The sequence below is a fragment of the Balaenoptera physalus genome, assembly GCF_965194825.1.
Source record: "Balaenoptera physalus genome assembly, chromosome: 10".
Taxonomy (NCBI): domain Eukaryota; kingdom Metazoa; phylum Chordata; class Mammalia; order Artiodactyla; family Balaenopteridae; genus Balaenoptera; species Balaenoptera physalus.
In genome coordinates this window covers 18,837,806-18,849,623 of record NC_138889.1, presented here as the reverse complement: position 1 = coordinate 18,849,623, position 11,818 = coordinate 18,837,806, and the positions used below count along the sequence as shown (strand labels likewise).

The following is an 11,818-nucleotide window of genomic DNA, read 5'->3' as shown; positions in this document are numbered from 1 at the left end:
GAGATACTTTCTGATAGTGATCAGAGCTATGAAGGCACTATAACAGGATAATGGGCTGGAGACTGTCTGATTGACAGAACATCTGACTAAAAAATGGTTTAAAAAATAGGGGTTTATTAATCTCACAAGGAAGAAACTCAGAGGTAGGCACTTGCAGGAGAAAGTGGGGGGTCTACAGCATGATCAGACATCCCGGTCATATCCATCTTTCTACTCCGCCTGTGCCTGCGAGTGGAGTTTTCATGGGAGGAAATCTGTTTCAGAAGCCCCAGCAGGCTTCCTACCTCTTACTGACCAGACTAACATGCCCACCTCTAGACCAATTGCAGACAAAACAGAAAAGACACAGGGCACACTTCTAAAGATTTGTTAAATGAATGAATAAATTCTTAGGTGACAGCAAAAAGAAAAAAGAAAACTCACTGGATTCAGTGAACAAGCCAGCAGCTCTGATCATCTCAGCATCCAATTTTTTTCCTACAAAGATCATCCCATTTTCAACATCTGGCTCTGCTGCTTACTAGCTGTTTCTCCTTGGGCAAGTTACATAACCTCTCTGTGTCTGCCTCCTTATTTGTAAAATGAGATTAAAATAGAATTTCCTATCAAAAGAATACAAATGAATCGCTACATATAAAGGACCTAGAATAAATGCTTGGCACTTAATAAGCCCGCAATATTTATTTATTGTTAGCTATAATATTATTATCTTTGATATTAGTTGCCAAAGCAGCTGAGAAAAGATATCTTGAGCTCTAAGTAAGAGAGAGGATTGCAGTTCTGGGCTGCAGGCGTCCAGGCTCTTTACTACTGGCATTGCCTTCCAGAGGGGCTGTGATAAAACTCAGTTTCTACACTGCATGCCACCAATTCCTTTCTCATTTAAGAAATATTCAGCAAACATTTGTTTAGCACCCTCCAAGTACCTTTCCTACTCCAGGCACTGAGAATGCAAATGAAGCCCTGTGTCAGCTGGCTCGCAGGTCCTCATCTCCGCAGTCACAGTGATACACCTAGTGCTTCCCGGTGCTTCCAAAGGCAGTACTGCAGCCCGCAGCAGTGGTCCCCACCCAGAATCCACGCTGTTCAGCTTCTCCTGCTCGGGCTGTGCTGCTGGTGGTCCACGTCCACAGCCGGCAAATGCTGGGGGAAGAATGACGTGGCCTGTCTTGAGAAAGGTACTCCAGGGTATGCCCAGGGTTCGAAGCCTTGGATGCCTCAGAGCCATGCCAGTTTCCTCCAGGAGAAGTAGAAAACACTTTCCATCTACACCCGGGGTTAGCAAACGTTTCCTGCAAAAGGACCAGATGGTAAATATTTTTGACGTTGTAGGTCATAGGATCTTTTTAAAAAATATATTTATTTATTTTTAAAATTTATTGTCTTTATTTTTGTGGCTGCGTCGGGTCTTAGATGTGGCATGCAGGATCTTTTGTGGCGGCGCACGGGCTTCTCTCTAGTTGTGGCATGCGGGTTGCCTCTTTTCTAGTTGTGGCGCGAGGGCTCCAGAGCGTGTGGGCTCTGTAGTTTGCGACACGTGGGCTCTCTCATTGAGGCGCGGAGCTCAATAGTTGTGGTGCACGGGCTTAGTTGCCACGCGGCATGTGGGATCTGAGTTCCTTGACCAGGGATCGAACCCAAGTCCCCTGCATTGGAAGGCAGATTCTTTACCACTGGACCACCAGGGAAGTCCTGGTCATAGGATCTTGATCTATTCAAGTCTGCAGTTATAGGGAAAGCAGCCCTAGACAATATGCAAATTAATGTGTGTGGCTCTGTTCCAATAAAACTTTATTTACAAAAACAGGTGAACAGGTTGATTTGGCCCAAAGTTTGTAGTGTACAGATTCCTGATCTAGACCCTGAAGCAGCCTTACTTGTGCCTGAAGTTTTATAAGGTTTCTCTAGTTAATTTCAAATACTCCGTTTTACTTATAGGAGCTCAAACCCAAATCCGAGGGGCTGAAAGGGGAATACAGAGAACACTGTTTCCTCCATGCTCCATCTGTGCTCCATCTCTCTCTTTCCTGCTGCATCCCGCAGTCAGAACTCCTTATTCCTCCCCCAGGGTGAAGCATTCAATAAATAATGACAGAAGATGGAGGTGGGGGCAGGGATGGGGGTCAGGTGAAATCAACTACATTAATAGTTCTCAAACTGCAAGTTGACATTCATTCATTAAAATCAAATTAGTGCATCACAATAAACATTTGGAAAAATTATACAGAATGAACTAGAAAAAAAATTCCAGATATTAGCACTCCGTATAGTCTTATTTTGTGAAGTTTTGTTTTAGTTTTATTAAAAACTACATGTAGGGGCTTCCCCGGTGGCACAGTGGTTACGAATCCACCTGCCATTGCTGGGGACACGGGTTCGAGCCCTGGTCCGGGAAGATCCCAGATGTCGCGGAGCAACTAAGCCTGTGCGCCACAACTACTGAGCCTACGTTCTAGAGCCCGCGAGCCACAATTACTGAGCCCGCGTGCCACAACTACTGAAGCCCACGCACCTAGAGCCCGTGCTCTGCAACAAGAGAAGCCACCACAATGAGAAGCCTGCGCACCGCAACAAAGAGTAGCCCCCGCTCGCCTCAACTAAAGGAAGCCTGCGTGCAGCAACAAAGACCCAATGCAGTCGAAAACAAACAAACAAACAAAAATACTACATGTATATGCATAGGTATATAAATACACTTTTATATATATAAACACATATATTTACTCCTGGATCAAGATATAAAATGTATTTATTACTGTAGATTGTGTCAAAAACTTTAAAAGCCACTGGACTGTACTCTGGGCTTCTGGGACTCAATGTAATAGCCAACGTTTTTCTTTCATACAGAGATGAAGGTCATGGTCCCTGTTCTTAAAGAACTGAGTCACTGGGGGGAATTGACATGTAAACAGTTAAAATTCAGGGTGATAAGGGCTCTGAGATGAGTAAGCCCGGGGTGCTTTGGAAGGCGGATGTCAGGAAAGCTGGCATTGGCTCTAGGTCTTGCTGGCTGCATAGAGGTGTTGTTTGGCAGTTGAGGAATAAAAGGGCAACATGAGGAACGTCCCGTACAAAGGCACGAAGCAACTCCTCTTACCGTCACCCTCCTCACGGGTTTGTTCTCTCAGTGAAGCCAGGACCTAAGCAAACATTTGGCTGCTGGGCTTTTGTTTGCTTTCCCCGAAATCAAACAGACCAACCAAGTCACTAGCAAACACTGACTAGGGGTCACTCCGGTCCTAACGTATAAATCTCTTTGACCGCTGACCCAGCGCAGGTGTTTTCAGTCTGCTTTCTGGGGAAGTGTTCCACAGTCTCGCCCTGAGCAAACTTGCATGACGACGCAAGTCGGTGTGTAATGTCCTGGACAACCACCAGGGAAGAGAAAGCCATTTACAGGGTTGTTCACCCAGTTGGTGCAGGCGGCCCGGCCAGCCCAGCCTTTGTAATTCCCATCACCTGGCTGTCACCAGTAATAAGAGAAGATGTCCGTGATATGACTTACTAGGCTGGTCTTTAAAAGCTGTGACTGCCCCCTCTAATTTTAGCCTCAGCCCACTCGGAGAATGGGAGGGGACCATTAAATCTCACGGAGACTAGGAGGAGGGGGGGGAAAAGCTCTGGATTGGGGGACAGAAGCCATGTGTGGATTTTTGTCTTATGACTTGGTTGCCATGAAAGCAGCAGTCCACCTTTGTCAGGCTGAGGGCTACCTCTGTAAAAGAGGAGGAAGGATCATTTCGAAGGACTATTGAGATCAACTGAGATTCCTGTGAAGGCACAGTGTAACCTGTGAAGTGATTCATAGCTCTTAGATGACTTGGATATTATTAACCCCTTCTAGGGCAGCCGCTGAGACACGTGGTGCTACATTCATGAAGGTTCCCTTCACAAACAGAGTAAGGATGGCCTTCATAAGCTCTTTAAAGAGCTCTCAGCCTTGCCGTGGAGAGGTTCCGGCCATGACTAGGGAAACCTGTCTTGCCTGTGCTCGATATCTAAGTCAGCAGCACAGGCGCCTTGAATCCAGAGTCTTCCTCACAGCTAGTCATTCATTCGGCAGATATTTATTACACCCCTGTTACGGGGGCTGAAGATGCTATACTGAGGGTGATACAGCCTCTGGCCTCATGGGACTTATTTCCCGGAGAAGGAGACCAGAAAGTAATGCATTTGTACAGAACCTTAGAATAAATACGAGATTGTTTGATTCTCAGGTCAAGCCTGTCAGGAACCTTTGCCCTTTCTGACAGAGCTCACCAAAATGAGACAAACCAAGCCTTTCTTAAAGCCGTACCTGTCCATTTATAGATCAGCTTTGCTCAAAAAAAACTTTTTGAGCTACAGATAAGGTGTTTAAGGAAGATTATCACAAAGAAAAACCCCACTGTGCTGTGTTCCTATTTTCCAGCGGAAGCAGTGATTTAACCTTTTGGAGTCTCCCTTTCTCTCTTCCTTGCTGGCAGCACTTCTGCCCAGAATCACTGAATTGGAAATGCTTTCCTTAGCCCTCTGATCGCCAGCAGAGGGCGCACACAGCTCTTGTTGGAGACCTTCATTCCTGAAATTACCCATTTATACAGCAAGGAATTTAAATTGAGTTAAATTCTCCAAAACAAGAAGCTTCTCCCCAGCATTGCCTTTTGTACACTCCACTTCTCAGGTTGCTAGAGAAAAAGGAAGGGGAATTCAGCCTACTTTTCTTTAACAAAAAGTATGTATAATTATTTTTATAGATACATACATTAAAATTTTTCCCTCTTAGGTCTATACACAAAATGCAAATTTTAATAAACCACACAGAGGCTCTTGGCCAGATTAGCATAAGAAATGTTAAATATTAGATTATGTGGTTAACTCACCATTACCTTCTATTTCCTGTTTATTCAAAGTAGGAAAAAGAAGTTTTTGTGCTTTTTCAAAACCCAGCTTTTTAAAAAATGGAGAAGTCTTCCTATGGTTGCTGGCCAAATCATGATACTTAAAACTTTAATGTTTATTTAATAGTGTCTGATGAATTCAGAGGAAGAATTGGGGTTGAGTTTCAAACCCTCCACAAATAGTTATGAGTTAATATTGCCTTTGTTCCAACTTCAATGTTGAGGACCAGGAAGTATTTTCTTCCCTGGTAGATTATTGTCTCTCTCATCTCAGAGAAAAGCTCTTGAACATTTAAACAGAAGAGGACTTAAAGAGTTGTTGTTTTTTTTTTTTTTTTTAATTATTTTTTATTGTTGAGTTTCAAGTAAGTTTTTTTTTTAAATAAATTTATTTATTTATTTATTTACTTATTTTTGGCTGCGTTGGGTTTTTGCTGCTGCGCGCGAGCTTTCTCTCTAGTTGTGGTAAGCGAGGGCTACTCTTCATTGCGGTGCACAGGCTTCTCATGGCGGTGGTCTCTCCCGTTGCAGAGCACGGGCTCTAGGAGCACGGGCTTCAGTAGTTGCAGCACATGGGCTCAGTAGTTGTGTCTCACAGGCTCTAGAGCACAGGCTTGGTAGTTGTGGCCCACAGGCTTAGTTGCTCCGTGGCATGTGGGATCCTCCCAGACCAGGGCTCAAACCCGTGTCCCTTGCATTGACAGGCGGACTCCCAACCACTGCACCACCAGGGAAACCCCGGAGTTAAAGAATCGTAAACACTAGTTAGGTTGCTCTTCAGAAACATCAGTAATAGTAGGAACAACTCACTTATCTTCAGCTTACCACCCTATTGACTGGTAGTCTCCTTAAGAGCGGAGAGTTAAGCACTCCATGTGCAGCAAGAGGAGGAAGATATTTCTAGAAGGAGGAGGGTAAGCTGTTAGTTTATCCCTCCCTTTCTTCTCAAGGGTCAATTTCTGTCACCTTTCCACCACCTTCCACTATTCATTAAATGTTACGGAAATCCCAGTTATTTGATGTGACCCTTGCCCTAGTGGAATTTATGATCTTACTTGTGAGTTAAGATTTACAAAATCTGAAGTCCAAACCTCCTATTTTATAGGTGAAGAAACTGAGACGGTGATCCGGGATAAGGAACTTCACCTTTCCACGCCTCGGTCTCTGCTGTGACGTGAGGGGTTGAATCAGGTGGCTACGAGGGCCAACAGTTTATGATTTCTGAATTAGAGAACAAGAGTTGTTAAAATAGAATTTTAATATAGGTGCCATCTGAGGTAATCAAGTGATTACCTCTAATGTGGTAATCACTTTAAGATTCAAGTGAACCCGTGCTTCCTCTAATGTGTCAGGGAATTTGGAGGGGCAGTGACTTATATTCCCCCTGGATCTGAGCTCCTGCTGGCACTGAGTTTCAGTTTGTGAATCATCTCACTTCAAGCATATGCTGATTCTTTTCTTATCACATGACCCCTGACCAGACTCTTCCTGATCCTTTCATTCTCTGAAATTCCACTGACCCTAAAATGTATGAGTAGCTGAAGGTTCAAGACAATGGAAGTGGTTCACGCCCTAGGACTACAGCAACCTAAGATATTCGAAACCCTTGCTTTTAACCTTATGCGGGATTTCTCAGCGACTCACTTTCTCTAATTGTCCCTCACCATGCTGTTCTGCTGTCTCCCCTCCCATCTCTGGTCTCCAGCCCCCTCCTCATTGGCTTCTTGCCTCCCTTCCCAAACACCTGTACCCATCTCTTCATTTCACTTGCTTCAAGTGCAGATCCCACCCTGGGGCTTCACTTCCCTCAAGCCTTCAAGGTTCCTTAAAAGGAACTTTGCTGCTTGTATTTAGAATTAGAAAATTCACTCTTTTTACTTAACTGGGGACTTGGGCTCTGAGCTTCCTAGAACCCAAAGCAAAGAGGGGAAATATCCATTACAAGGTTCACTGTGCTTATGAATTCAAAATAGACCAGCAGTTGTTCAACATAAGCACAACTTTTTCTGGCTCTGAAAACTCTCCTGCAGTTCATGATAATGGGGGGGATAGTGTAGCTATCACTACCCCTTACCTGCCTCTACTGTGGTATACCTAGCTCAATTAGTGACTTTTTTTCAAGTTTAAATCCTCTAGAAGAGCATTATTAATTCCCTACACTGAAAGCCTTTATTGAGTGCCAGGAATAATGGTTCAAAATGCTGGATAGAGAAGAACACAAGACAGAGATGGTCCCTGGCCTCCTAAGCTTACAGTCGAGGTGGGCAAGGGCAAGCAGGAGGTCAGCTTTGATGCATAACGTGGTGTAAATGGGAAAACACAGGAGAGCCTTGACTAGCCTTGAAGGGTTGGCAAAGGCTTCCTGGAGGAAGTGATACTTAAGATGAGGCTTAAAGGGGAAGTAAGATTTATCTGAGCAAAAAGAGGGGAAATGAGTTCCAGGCAGAGAGAAGAGCCTGGGCAAGATGCCTTGAGGCAAAAGGGACGATACCTAGGATTAGGGACTGTAGCAGATGCCGTCCTGAGGCACTCAGATCCCCTTCTCCAGGACAGCACATCCAGCCCCGCTGCTGCTGCTGTGGTGTTGGCTGCTAAGGGCCCAGCTGCCCCCCTCCCAGGGGAGTTGCTCTTAGCTGACAGGAGGCACCTCATCTGGGAAGTTACAGGCCACTGCCCCCTTCCGCACCCCAGGTCAGCCCACAGCCAATGAATGACTAATACAGGGATTCCAAAGGCTGGTCCTCCTGCCTGGGGGTCGGGGGTGGGGAGGGGTGGGGATTGTGGCTGTGTGCTTGAGCTAAGACAGAGGCAAAGGGAAATGGTTGAGACTGAAATCTCCAGATGCATTTGGTCCAAATGTGAGCCCCATCCCATTAGCAAGTTAGGGCTCTCCTGACTTAAGTTACTGCTGTTTTCAATAAAAATTCTCATGAGTTCTATCCATTTGGATTTCTGATGACTAGGGTCACAGTTCATAAAACTCGACCCTGACTTCATCCAACTTTCTTAACTTGTAATTAAGAACACCAAAGAGGGCTTCCCTGGTGGTGCAGTGGTTGAGAATCTGCCTGCTAATGCAGGCGACACGGGTTCGAGCCCTGGTCTGGGAAGATCCCACATGCCGCGGAGCAACTAGGCCCGTGAGCCACAACTACTGAGCCTGCGCGTCTGGAGCCTGTGCTCTGCAACAAGAGAGGCCGCGATAGTGAGAGGCCCGTGCTCCGCGATGAAGAGTGGTCCCCGCTTGCCGCAACTAGAGAAAGCCCTCGCACAGAAATGAAGACCCAACACAGCCAAAAATAAATAAATAAATTTTAAAAATAAAATAAATAAAATAACAAATGTTCAAGTACAATTGGTGTCTAAAAAAAAAAAAAAAGTTAAAAATAATTAAAAACAAAAAAAGAACACCAAAGACTCAGCAAATCATGACATTTGGGTAAAATCCCTCTGAGCCTCAGTCTCTTTGAAAAGTGGGAATAATAATCCACGCTCTCTCTGCTTGATCGGGGTATAGCTGGAATAACACACACCTCAAGAATATCTCACGTCCTTTGACCTTCTGGGATATGAGGACAGGAATGCCTAGATCACAGCCACCAATATCCCCAATTCTGACAATGCACCCTCCTCCCACCAAGTGAGAAGAGTCTGCTTTCTGGTTATGGCTCAGTCTCTTATGAGTCTGATCAGTGTGAATCAGTGAAGAGACCAGCCATGGATGCAGTGACAAGTGAAGTTTCTGAACCTACAAAACCAGACACTAAATCAAGACACTGACACTCTCAGAGACTAACCTGGAATAGTCTCCTGTTTTCCTCTCTCCCTTCATCCCCTAGAGATCAGGGCAAATGACCTACCATAGTAGAACAGGATGGGAGCTGGATCTTGAAGGGTGAGTGGAAAGAACTCCAACAAGACCCACTTCAAAGCAAAGAAGCAGAATATCTCCCCACCAATACAATATACTTTTTAGTTTCTTGCTCCCAGGCAATAAGCATAAACCATGAATTAAAGTTAATTAGTGTCCTTCTAGAAAATGCGACTGTAATTATAGACATTTAAGTGCATGTAATGCATTGGAGGAGAATCAATTGTTTCACAGTTCACAGAGGGTCCTGCTGGCTGGAGGGTAAACTCAGCGCCTCCAGTAACTTGATAATCATTAGAAGTGCATGGGGCTTCAGGAAATCTGGATCTCGGGAGACCATGCGTTCCCCACAGTGGAGAATGGAGCATTCAACCTTCAACGTAGTGGAAAACCCCAGTGATTCATAGTGAGCTGGATGCCAAAGTCCCCTGGAGTAAACCTGTTCTTTCCTTGCCTTTGGTCTCACAGGCCCCGTCTAAGTGCCAGGCACTAGGTAGGAGGGCTACAGACAGTAAATCAGACATACACGGTTCCTGCCTTCTCAGAGCTTATGGTCTATTGACAGACCCTGGATGGTGTTACCTAAGCAGATAACAAAACCTGGCTTTGAGAAACGTAGAGACTTCTACTGTCCTCTAGTATTTCCAGGGAAGGAAATGTAGCTTCCTTGGGTTGTTTAGTCTACTGTGTAACTAAAAGGAAGCATTTAGCTTTACCCAGGACTTTTGCTCTTGGCCACCTTGGGTCAATACACACTCCTGCCTTAAAGGCCTGGGATTAATTCCAGCCCTTAGTGTGGCACCCAGGGCTTTTCTCTACCTCTGCCTCCCACACCTCTACCCACTCCCACCCCGCAAGTCTCAGCCCTCAGCCCTGCATGCCTGACACTCAGGAGGTGCTCGATAAATATTTTCAAATGAAAGGAGGATGGATTGCCTCTGGGCTTCTATCTCAGCCGCTCGCAAACGTGCCTCCAGGCCTCTGAGCTTTGCGTGTGTCGAGCCCCCTCTCTCTTCACACCAGCCCTTGGACCCACAGAAGCTCTCACTGTTCTTTTGCCAAGTGGGCTCTCCTCTAAGAAGCCTTTTCCTCTGGCAGAGCTGATAGATCCTCCTCTGGGTTCTCTGGGCTCTTTCTACACATGGTTGATTCTTGTTGCTCGCAGTAGGTAGATTGTATCAAGTCTTCGCGAACACTGGATTAGTGATCACCCAACCATGGCTCCCAGGAGAAATACGGGGTTAGTTTTCTGTGAGCCTCTGGTCACAACATCTTCATCAACCGATCAATGCATAACTTTGTTTTACGTGTTGCTACTTAAAGATAACTTATTTAATCCATATTGTTGATTCATTAACACTGAACTCACAGCCAACAGCACTACAACTCATGCTTGAATGAAGCTTGTGTAACATACGTATTTTCCACTTAAGGCATATCATAGCCTTCTTGCGCTTAAAGAACAGTAGTACTTCAATGCCACGTTTGGGGACCATTTTAAACAGCGAAATTGATCTCAGAGAGGCAGCAGTGAGTGGTGGTGTGAAGCGAGATCTTAATTCCCTGCCCAGGAATTGAACCTGGGTAGCCTGGATGAAAACCAGGAATCCTAGCCACCACACCCCCTGGCTCTTGCCCCCAGTGAAAAATGCCTTTCTCACGCAGGCAGAACTGTAAAAACAGGTACAAAGTTTATTATTAGAGCCACAGCACACAACAAGTGGGAGAGCACACAGAGAAACAGTTTGTTTACTGAAGACAGAAGCAAGGCAGAGATGCACACCCGGAGAGGAAGGGTGTGGGCGTCCCCCCTAATGAGGAGGAGCGCAGTAAAGAGGGGGTTAAGTCATTTATACAGGGCGGTTCTTCCGGGTCTTTGTTTACTTTTGGCCAATTATCTGGTTTCTTTTTCCACACCTGCCCTGCCCTAGGACCCTCCTCAACATGCGTGCGCAACTTTTCTCCAAGATGGATTCCAGCCCAGAGGCCTTTGCTTCACACGGCCTTAGCATCACATATTATGGGGTGGTGCCCCCTCCTTTTTGATCCCCAAGCTGCAATGTTTCCCTTGCCCCAAGGGTGGGAAATGTATGACCTCTTGATCTTTTAACAGGGTTTAGTCCCACTCTGTCCCTGCCATAAAAATGTCCAATGTCTGGTTATTTACCCTATTTCTGTCGCTGGTATTATATCTAGGTGCAGATCTTGAAATATAGACAGGAGTCCGGTCATAAATATGTAGTCCTGAAGCCCGTTTCTCTCTTGCTTCAGGAAATGTAAACAGGAGGCTGGTAATGAATGTCCGGCCTGGAGCCCATCTTCTTCTCACCCCAGGAAGTGTGAACAGGAGGTCAGTTGTAAATGTCTAGCCTGGAGCCCATCTAGCTCCTGCCTCAAAATCACCAACAAAAAGCACAAAAATGTGAAAAATGTAACACTTAATAGATCATGAAAAGCACACTGCATACAGTAGGATTGTTTGAAGCAAGAAGGTAGAGAGAGTTTGTCTTGTTCAACCCCAGCTAAGAATGTGTGTGTTGACAACTCACATTTTTCACTACTCTGTGCATGTCTAGGAGTGATCATAAAAGCACTGCAAGTCCTGATTTTAGGGTCACAAATAAATTTTAGGGAATAGGCGAATCCACAAATGTGGAATCTGTGAATATTGAGAATTGACTGTATCTTTATTATTCTGAATTGAAGTTAGTAACTGATATTCACTTCTTTTCTTCCAAAAGTGTGTAGTGACTACACCGTGAGTTTTTTGAGGAGTTAGCACACAATAGGAAATAATGACAACAACTAACATGGAGAATTTAATATGAGGTGTGCATTTTCTCATTCAGTTCTCAAAGAATTCCCTGAATTATGTACTATTATTATTCTCACTTTACACATGGGTAAACTAAGGCTTAGTGGTGATAGTAACATTTGCCTATGGTAACATAGTAAGCAGTAAAGGCTGGATTTGCGCACAGGCTATCTGACTTGGGAGCCCACGTGCTTAATTGCTGGGCTATCCTGCCTGTGAATTTAAGTCCTCGTGGAGAACTGCCTGAAAAGG

The 11,818-nt window shown here is 45.1% G+C and overlaps 1 long non-coding RNA gene across 1 annotated transcript in view; it reads right to left on the bottom strand.

Annotated features, from left to right (window-relative positions):
• Positions 1-11,818, bottom strand: part of LOC309637116 — a 276,838-nt gene that overhangs the window by 61,705 nt on the left and 203,315 nt on the right. The gene's annotated exons all lie outside the window — the stretch shown is intronic.